Consider the following 10786-nt stretch of genomic DNA (forward strand, 5'->3'; position numbering starts at 1 on the left):
TTTCGTCTACTAATCGCACGGTTTTGCGGTGCGGTCGCAAAACACAGACACTAAACTTATTACAGTGAACAGAGACGTCAATGAACGAATGGACAGGTCATAACTTTGCGAAAATAAAGAAAAATTTTTCGCTCGAGGGGAGATTTGAACCAAGGACCTTTCGTTCCGCAGCCGCTTACGCTAACCACGGGACCACGGCGTTCCTGAGCTCAAATTATCTTTGATAATACCTATCTTCGCGTAGACTACTGAGTTTGCATATTTTACTTATTTTTTTCATAGTTCCACACAACTTCTTCCTGTTTTCTCGACTGATCTGTGTTCAGTTTTTCAAGGCCTATCCCCTGTGCCAACTTATAACTAAATCTGAGGGGGGTGCGATGGAAAGGTTCCCTTGTTAGAACAACTTAAACCTAACTAACCTAAGGACATCACACAACACCCAGTCATCACGAGGCAGAGAAAATCCCTGACCCCGCCGGGAATCGAACCCGGGAACCCGGGCGCGGGAAGCGAGAACGCTACCGCACGAACACGAGCTGCGGACAGAGCCAGCACTATCCTGATGCAACTGCACATCTACATTCATTTGCTGCAGGTTGTGATGTAATTTCTAATATACATTATTTAACAAAGTCAATCACGATAACTAGCAGCAGGCTTTTTAGTGCTAACCTATACTGACAATATGTAATTTTAGCATTTTTATATGTAAGACATGTTTGTAATAACAGCACTACTTTGCGGGTTGCCTTCTGATTCCATAGATATCATATAATTCTTTTGAAATTGTATTTTAATATTCATATAAGCAGTCGATATTTCGAATGTTGAAATGATTTAAATTCAGCGGTTTAAAACGGCTAAAAATCATAATTGGGTAACAGGTTTCGTGAGGGATCTTTCATTTGGGTAACTCCATAAAGGTGTCAAGCATCGTTGAGAGAATTTATTATGCAATATTTGAATTTAATTAAATGACTGCTTTTAGGATTGACCTTCATCCAATTGAAGCTAGAGAACGAAAGATCTTGTCTTACACACAGAACCGTAACCGAAGTGCATCAGGTGAATTAATATTAACAAAATATTAATCATTACTTTGATTTCTATACAACTTTGTTGATAATACAGAGCCATAAAATTTAACATCACTTTTAGAATGACCATAAAATTTCCTTTAACGCGTCATTTCACCATCTTTTTAAAGTTGGTACAAATTACAATTATTTCGTGTGCCTAAGGAGAAGCAATAGTCGATTCAGATTTTGTTGTTACAACATTAATATACTTTATGATTAATTCAGTGTACATAGTACAAACTCTTTTATGTGAAACACTTACATAAATTAAAAGAGTACTAGTCATCAGGGACCTTAATCGATATACATATATTATAAAAGTTGACGTTTGTATATATATGTATGTATGTATTTATATATGTATTTATGTATGTTCCACATCGCTTTCTGAACCACAGGATTGATTTCAACGGAACTTTGTACACATGTAACTTTCTGTCCGGAAAGAACCACTGTCGCGGTAAAAAACGCCTCCCTCTTAAACCGCCTCTCCACATATGGCTCACGCCTTTCGTGGCCCTGTCAAATATGCTATTGTTTCTAATTTCTTGGCCAACTAGCGTTCCCCTTCTGTTACTTCCGTTTCTGGCCAAGCCCTGCACAAAGCAACGTCTGGACGAAATCGATGAGTAATTGCGGTCTCCTTGTTAGTCGAAAAAAATTGTTTTTGGCTACAGGAAAGTTCCTTGTCCTTAGGAGGCAAAATAATTAGGTCTGGCAGTTCTCCGCAAAGCGGTGCATCGCCTGACTATGCTCAGTATACGGCGGCTGCATAGATAGCGCCCTCAACCTCACGTGCAGCAACTACGGCTTAAATTAACAACGATGAATCGCGTTACGAGGGTGTCTAATGGGGGTGATTACCATACAAAGTAGAATCCTTGACAAGGTCGCGGCGCAACAACGTCGTTACACGGCGACAGTGAGCAACTAAATTGCCATTAACAAGAGCCTGCTGCCGCTGCCACCGCCGCCGCGCAAGCGCGACCCGCTTTCCTCGGCTCTGGCATAAGCGGCCCTCAGCTACGGTACCAGCTGTCAGCAGTGCCCCACCTCGACAACAGCAGCCGTGTCTGCGTCCACCTTCCGTGGGACAGCTGCACCTCACTCATCTGTTCAGCAACAACACGACACACCACCTGTTTCACTCACATACACTGTCCAGTCGCATTAATGTGACCATCTGCTAAAAGCCTGAATAACCATCATTTCACCTTTTTCCAAAGCTGTTTCACAGAGGAAGACCGTACTGCAGTTCCTTCTCTAAATCCTCGCACAAACGAAAAAATGGCTGACATCGAAATAAGTGTTCGAGGAATAGAAAAGCAACTGAAATCACTCAACAGAGGAAAGTCCACTGGACGTGACGGGATACCATTTCGATTCAACACAGAGTACGCGAAAGAACTTGCCCCCCCCCCCCCCCCACCTTCTAACAGCCGTGTACCGCAAGTCTCTAGAGGAATGGAAGGTTCCAAATGATTGGAAAAGCGCACAGGTAGTCCCAGTCTTCAAGAAGGGTCCTCGAGCAGATGCAGAAAACTATAGACCTATATGAAACTTCCTGGCAGATTAAAACTGTGTGCACCGACCGAGACTCGAAATCGAGACCTTTGCCTTTCGCGGGCAAGTGCTCTACCATCTTTTTTTTTTAATCTCATTTTGTTCGCTTTCGTTCGTTGTATCTGCTCGGGGCGGACGTCGCAAGACACCAGCTTCAGTTCGTCGTTGATCTATTAACTCAGTATTTTTATTACAGAGGGTAACTAACCCGCTGACCGAACACGCTGAGTTACCGTGCCGGCGGCCATCTGAGCTACCGAAGCACGACTCGCGCCCTGTTCTCACAGCTTTAGTTCTGCTAGTATCTCGTCTCCTACCTTCCAAACTTTACAGAAGCTCTCCTGCGAACCTTGCATAACTAGCACTCCTGAAAGAAAGGATACTGCGGACACATGGCTTAGCCACAGCCTGGGGGATGTTTCCAGAATGAGATCTTCACTCTGCAGCGGAGTGTGCGCTGATATGAAACTTCCTGGCAGATTAAATCTGTGTGCAGTATCCTTTCTTTCAGGCGTGCTAGTTCTGCAAGGTTCGCAGGAGAGCTTCTGTAAAGTTTGGAAGGCAGGAGACGAGATACTGGCAGAACTAAAGCTGTGAGGACCGGGCGGGAGTCATGCTTCGCTAGCTCAGATGGTAGAGCACTTGCCCGCGAAAGGCAAAGGTCCCGAGTTCGAGTCTCGGTCGGTGCACACAGTTTTAATCTGCCAGGAAGTTTCATATCAGCGCACACTCCGCTGCAGAGTGAAAATCTCATTCTGGAAACATCCCCCAGGCTGTGGCTAAGCCATGTCTCCGCAGTATCCTTTCTTCAGGAGTGCTGGTTCTGCAAGTTTCGCAGGAGAGCTTCTGTAAAGTTTGGAAGGTAGGGGACGAGATACAGGCAGAACTAAAGCTGCGAGGAGCGGGCGCGAGTCGTGCTTCGGTAGCTCAGATGGTAGAGCACTTGCCCACGAAAGGCAAAGGTCCCGAGTTCGAGTCTCGGTCGGTGCACACAGTTTTAATCTGCCAGGAAGTTTCATATCATCGCACACTCCGCTGCAGAGTGAAAATCTCATTCTATAGACCCATATCTCTGACACCGATCTGTTGTAGAATTTTAGAACATGTTTTTTGCTCGTGTATCATGTCGTTTCTGGAAACCCAGAATCTACTCTGTAGGAATCAACATGGATTCCGAAAACAGCGATCGTGTGAGACCCAACTCGCTTTATTTATTCATGAGACCCAGAAAATATTACATACAGGCTCTTAGGTAGATGCCATACTCCTTGACTTCCGGAAGACGTTCGATACAGTTCCGCACTGTCGCCTGATGAACAAAGTAAGAGCTTGAAAGGTCTCTGTTGGATTCCTTTCATGTTTAATTTCTCAAATTTGTTGTCTTTTAAGGAATAAATTCCTCTTCTAAATTTACTGTGGCGTTTCTGACTATCTGGGAGGAGACTGAGTAGTGGAACGTGTTACTTTTACATGTAAACAAGAACGATCTCTCACACTACTACACTTTAAAGCACAGTTTATATGTAATTCTTATATGTAATTCATGTCACACAGTCTCATACGGAACCTACATCCGCTTTCTTTTATATACTGTGTATGATAAGATACTGTCATCCCCCTTCCCTTCTGTGTGAGAGGATGAATGATGAAATGTGTTTGTAGCTGCATGCTTGAGGGTAGCAGACAAGGCTGTCTGCTAGAGAACAGTAGGACCAACGTTGAAACAGGTAGCTACGGTTCCTAAAAGCAGAGAGGTTTCCATTCTTAGTATGGTCCGGTCCGTCCCCTGTCATGTTGGTATAGGAAGCTGCCCCTCTGGCGCCTTCCGTTTGTCTTTGTGAGCGACTCTCAGGAGCACGCTGGGTAGTTCAGTGGTAGTCGGCAGTTGGAGTCCAGTGGTAGCGCAGGGCAGTCCAGCAGTAGCAGTCTGGCGGTAGCGAGCGTCTGAAGTGGTAAGATCTCCGGCTAAGCGCGTGTCTGTTAAGTCCATAGGACAATGGATTTGTTAAGTTCAGCTTAACTGAGAATTTAATCATTTTATTTCGGGTTAGCTTTAAAATAGCTAAGGTTATCTTTAATTGCAGCGGAGTGTAATTCTCGTGTCCAGTTCAGATTAATTTGCGGTAGTTGCTTTGTTATTACTTTGTGAGTAAAGTGGAACCACGTGTTGGTCAGTAACTCTAAGTAAGATCAATCTTAAAGGCAAATGCTTGTGTGATTATAACGTATCGTCTTGAAAAGATTTTGAATATACCAACTTTTCTTTATGTTCAACCCACGTGGCGTGTACTTTGTGAGACCAGTACCACGTGCTTATATAACTGTTTGACCCATCAGGTTAGTAGTAAGACGTTAGTAACCAGTTCGAGGCTTTTGTTTTGTAATTTGCTTTTTGATCTAATTTATTTTTATTATCTAAATTATTGTGGAGTTATACGCTTTCTGTAAACCAAGTTGACCACGTGAAGGGTAATTACAAGACGGACAGGATTGTGCTATGAAAGTAATTTCTTTAACTGAAAATTTGAATCTATTGGTTGTGGTTAACTTTCTGTTGCATGTGTTTCAATGTTCTTTGTGTGTTGTTTTATGAATGCAGTGTTATATCCAGTCTCCCAAATCTTGGGTCCATATTTTATGTGTTCCGTAATATTCCAGTCTCACAGTCTCACAATCGTAAATAAGGCACCAGCTCAGTTATAACTCACGTATAATATGCTGAAATTTCAATGAACAATCTTTAAAATAAATTTGCAAATATAAACTGATTTCTTTCTTTTTATTTAAATTCTCCTTTTATATAGATATATTACCGGTTGTTGTATGACTGTAAAAAGATTATAATCAATGATAGTCTGATTGGTAATGTGGTAAACCTAGACTAGTTACCCAGTCGTGAAACAGTGGCCCAGTAAACGCACGGTTAACCTCCCAAGACAGCTCACAGTTTTAAACCGCTTTCATGGTCTAATTAGCACCCGATTTCAGCATACCAAATTCAAGTCACAATCTTACGCCATATTCAGCAAAGCAAATTAGAGTTACAATCTTTCACATGGCGACCCTGTTCTGTGATTCCGCTAGACTCTGGAATCTCTGAGACGTTAGATTGCAAGCGTTGTATAATCTTAATTTTTTTTCCCTACAGCGCTCAAACAACTTTTGCGTTGTTTCTGAGCAGACGTTCAAAAGATTCACGGCATTGTTGAGCGGCGTTGTGTTGTTTGTCTTGTTTTGTTTTCTATATTTGTTTGTTCTATATATGTGTGTTTTTTTTTCTCGCTTGTAAATTCCACTGTTTCGAACAAAGATAAAAATTTGTTTTGCGTATGAAAAAGTGCGTACTAGGTTGGGTATCTTTCGTGTGACTGTCGTAATTTTTGGGGGACACATTTATTGTGATTAGTGTGTTGCGTACTGGGTGTGAATTGCACTAATGCTGACACGTAACCAAGCTAAAAGTAAGCGGTCCGACAACTTAAGCAACATGGACCAAGGGGATAATTTGATTTCCAATATTAACGCGTCGGGCGGTTCCGAAAATGCAATGGGGAATACTTCAGACGAAATGCAAAACAGCACGAACGGCCTCACATCAGAGCCACAAATTAATGTGCCTCCAACTAACCAAATTGATTTGGCAGAACTCGTGAAAGCCTTATTACAACAAAATAAAGAATCGTTCCGAGAACAAAAAGAAGCATCAGAAAAATCGTTCCGAGAACAAAAAGAATTATCAGAAAAATTGTTCCGAGAACAAAAAGAATCCGAAAAATCGATCCGCGAGCTAGGCGAACAAATGACGCAGAAATCTGAAAAATCGATCCGCGAGCTAGGCGAACAAATAGACGAAAAATTAATCCAGCAGACAAATAAAGTTGACAAGTCGATGCAGAGAGTGTCCGATGATATCTCACAAAGAATAAACAATCTGGCAAGTGAAATAAAAAGTGACATTATGAAAGAATTAGGCCGTACATTTGAACAAATCAATGACCGTCTGCAAGTCCTAGAACAGAGCAAGCGCAGTGGCGAGGCCGAATCTAAAGAAAGCGAAGAACGGCTACTTAGGAATTTCCAAGAGCTGAGAGAACAATGCCAAAGAGATCGCCAGCAGGTACTCTCGAGGGTCCAAGAGGCTGAAACGCATTGTCCCACGGTCGTTAGCAACACAATAGCGGACAACAGTTTAGCGATCCACGCGTTGGAACTGCAGGTCGAACAATTGAAGCAGACTGGGGCGGAGGACAAGAGACAAATAGATGAGAAGATCGCGGCATTAGCGGACATTGTAGGCACGATGAAGCTGACGGAAAGCGAGAACAATATCACACAGGTAGCGGCCGCAGAGACCGAAGAAGTGCGTTCGCTTCTTAAATTCCAGAAGGGACAGTTTGAAGTGAACAGACAGCACAAAGCTGTAACAGGCGATTTACAAGAACGCGTGGCGCATCTGGAAAACCGCATGGCGTGTGATTCCGAACTCGCCAATAGCAATAAAAATAGCCGTACGAACAGTGCAGAGAGGGACTCCGGCCACGAGGGAGATTTTGACGACAGGGAAGAATGTAATTTAAGGGGCAGACATGAGACAAATAGAAACATTCAAGGGCCTCGCCAGGAGGAAATGCGGGGATTTGATTTCAAACATTTCCTTACGGTAAGAAAATTTGAGATATTCCGAAATTCTCAAAAAGGCATACATCCACGAGCATGGCTCGAGCAATTTGAGTTCTGTCTTCCTCCCGACTGGGCAAGTTCACATAAGATAGAGTATATGTGTGGCTATTTGGAAGGCGAACCGGCGAGTCGCATGAGGTCGGCAGCGCGTCACTGCAACTCCACTCGGGAGTTTTGACAAGCCTTTCTCTCCGCCTATTGGTCGGAAGCGGCACAAGATAGGGTCAAACATGGCATAATTATGCTGCCAAATTTGAACCAGTCTGGTTTCGGCAGCCCTGCACGCCTACTCGACCACATGCTGCAGGCAAATCAATTTTTATACGACCCATACGGACCTGCGGAACTAATTAGGATATGCATCACCAAATTGCCGATGCACTTGCGGCACGTCATTCTTGCGGGACGATGCAAAGAGGACGTGGAAACGTTTAAAACGCTTCTCCAAGAGATGGAATACAATACAGCAGAATGTCCGCCTAATCAGGCACAAAGTTATTACGGGGCACAGCAGCGCGATCGCAGTCGTGGCCGTATTACTAATCAACGGCGTGACTGGTCGTCGCGACGCGAACGAAACAATAATCGGGACAGGCCGTATAGAAACTGGGGTAACAGTCGCGAACACAGGTGGAGCAACAGAAATGATCGAGGACGTGGACAGAATCGTGAACGGAACAGTTACGGCAACCAGAATCGATACCACGGTGAACACGGTGGGAATAGGACTATAGGCGGAGCACCTCATGATGTTGAAATTCGGCCAGCTAACCCTAGACATAATCCAGCAAATGGAAATGAACAAAACCGGCAATGACAAACGATCAGCGCAGAAGGCGCCCAATCGGAACCAATGAACGACATGGCAAAGGAGTGCATACGGTATATAGAGAGGGAAGATATTAGAGAGGATCTGTTGCAAGAAACTACGAGTGCTAAAACTTCGGGAATAAATCCAGTCGTGACAGTTGCAGTAAACGAAATATGTTTTAAGTGTATCATTGACACTGGAAGCCCTTTCTCGATAGTGAGCGAGGCAGCATTTCAAAAATGCGAAGGGACTGGGACTTGGCCCGTTTTTCAAGTGCGAGGAATAAAGGTGAAGGGCGCAATCTACGGTAAGAGCGTAGAAATCCGAAGGCAGACTCGGCTTAATTTTACCTGCCAGGGAAGAGAGTTTGAGTACAATTTCTATGTGCTCCCAATGCTGAATGTGGCAATGATTTTAGGCAATGACTTCATGAATACCCACCATGCGGTAATTGACATGGGTGGAGGAGTAATGACAGTTCAAGTTGGGGATCAGCAAATTAATTTAGTATTTGATGAATGCATATTACGTGCCGAATCAGAAATTAGTTGCCTAAAATTTCAAGCTCAAACCGAGTCGCAACCCAAACTGGAGCTACTCGTGAACTATGTAAGTGAGTCGTGCTCTATGTCTGGTGAGCAGGGGAAAGATGTTGCTTTTGCTGATGCACTGAGAAAGAGCATCGCGGGTGTCAGAACCACGGACAGGGAAAAGGAGAAATTGTATTGCCTACTTAGGAATCATGAACGGGTATTTTCTGAGACTCCGGGGGCCATTAAGGGTTTTATGTACCAATTCAGAGTACGTGACCATCAGAAGTTTTCTGTTAGACCATACCCTATTCCCGTGGCGTATAAAGCACAGGTGGAGGAGGAAATAAACAAGATGTTAGAACAAGGAATAATTGAGCGGGCAGTAAGCTCGTACAACTCACCTTTGCTTGTCGTGCCAAAACGCGACAACTCAGTTCGTTTGGTGCTAGACTCGAGACAGATAAACACAATTATCATGTCGGAAACGGACAGGCCTGAGAGCCTTGAGGAACTCTTACAACGTTTCCACGGGGTAAAGGTACTATCATCTGTCGACCTCCGTTCGAGTTTTTGGCAAATCGTGCTACACCCATCTTGCAGATTATATACAGCGTTCCTGTGTTACGGAAATTGTTTCCAATTCCGGCGTCTCCCGTTCGGACTAAACGTCTCATCAGCTGCTTTTATAAGGGGATTAAATAGCATTTTACCTGATGATTTGAAACAGCGAGTGACAATTTACGTGGATGACATATTAATTGCGGAAAAGTCGTGGGAGGACCATAATGACGTTCTGAACAGACTACTGGATGTTTTTGAGAAGGCAGGTGTAACAGTCAACTTAGATAAGTCACAGTTCGGACGAGAGAACATAAAATTCTTAGGCCATATTGTCTCAGCAAATGGAATACAACCTGACCCGGAGAAAATTGCGGCGATAGCGGAGTGTGCAATGCCGACAAATAAAAAACAGTTGCGAGCATTCTTAGGCCTGTGTAATTTTTATAAGCGATTTATAAATTTTAGTGTACTTGGTACACCCCGTCTATGTGGACTAACAGGGAAGAACGCTTTGTGGGTCTGGGATCAAGAGGCACAGGATGAATTTTATAAATTAAAAAAGGCATTGGTAGAGGCTCCCATCCTCGTGCATCCCGACCTGACACAAGAATTCTGTTTAATGACGGACAGTTCCTTGTCAGGATTAGGTGCGGTACTGTTTCAAACGGAAGGAAATGATGATATTACAACTTGGAAAACAATCTCGTTTGGGAGCAGGGTACTCTCACGATGTGAAAAAAATTATTCCGTGACGGAACTCGAAGCACTCGCGATAGTTTGGGCATTCTCAAAATTTAGGTATTTTTTATTTGGAAGGACCACCAAGGTGTACACTGACCATCGTGCACTCCAATTTCTGATGAGCACAAAAATCACGCATGGGAGACTAGGACGCTGGGCACTATACCTACAGGAATATAACTTCACTGTAGAATACATTCCTGGACAGAAAAATGTAATTGCTGACGCTTTATCGCGCATTCCTATAGGTTTGGTTCATCCAGAAGAAAGGGAACTCGGTGAAAATAATTTTAGCATCCTATACTTACAGAATGTAGCGTTCGAGAATTTTGTTACCACCTCTTTAGGGAGTATAGCCGACGAACAGGATAAGGACGCAGTATTGAAAGATATAAAGAAGAAGTGGGAGGACAAGGAGAATGTAGGAATACGCCAGTACTACTTAGTCCGCAACAGAATATTATTCAAGAAACGAGCCCCGGACGACTCCAGATGGGTGTTGGTGATTCCGGAGGAACACGTAAACAAAATTATATGGTACATACACTTGAGTTATGGTCACTTCGGAGCACAGAAATGTTGTGAAAAACTGAAAGAGACGTGCTATTTTAATAACATGCTACGGCGTATTCGTGGTGTACTTAGAGTGTGCGGACCTTGTCAGCGAGCAAAGGCGGCCACAGTGACTTATGCTGCATCATTGCACCCGATAATACCAAGCAAACTTTGTGACCTCGCGGCCGTGGATCTATTTGGGCCACTAATACGATCTAAAGCAGGTTTTGCATATGTTTTCGTAGCGGTAGAGCTAACCT

At 43.6% G+C, this 10786-nt stretch overlaps 1 non-coding gene across 1 annotated transcript; it reads left to right on the forward strand.

Annotated features, from left to right (window-relative positions):
• The first annotated feature begins 3561 nt into the window (after positions 1-3561).
• Trnas-cga (transfer RNA serine (anticodon CGA)) lies at positions 3562-3635 on the forward strand. Its single transcript has one exon. It is a non-coding gene; the product is annotated as a tRNA-Ser (tRNA).
• Positions 3636-10786: the final 7151 nt, after the last annotated feature.

Source organism: Schistocerca nitens, chromosome 7, assembly GCF_023898315.1.
Source record: "Schistocerca nitens isolate TAMUIC-IGC-003100 chromosome 7, iqSchNite1.1, whole genome shotgun sequence".
NCBI classification, from domain to species: domain Eukaryota; kingdom Metazoa; phylum Arthropoda; class Insecta; order Orthoptera; family Acrididae; genus Schistocerca; species Schistocerca nitens.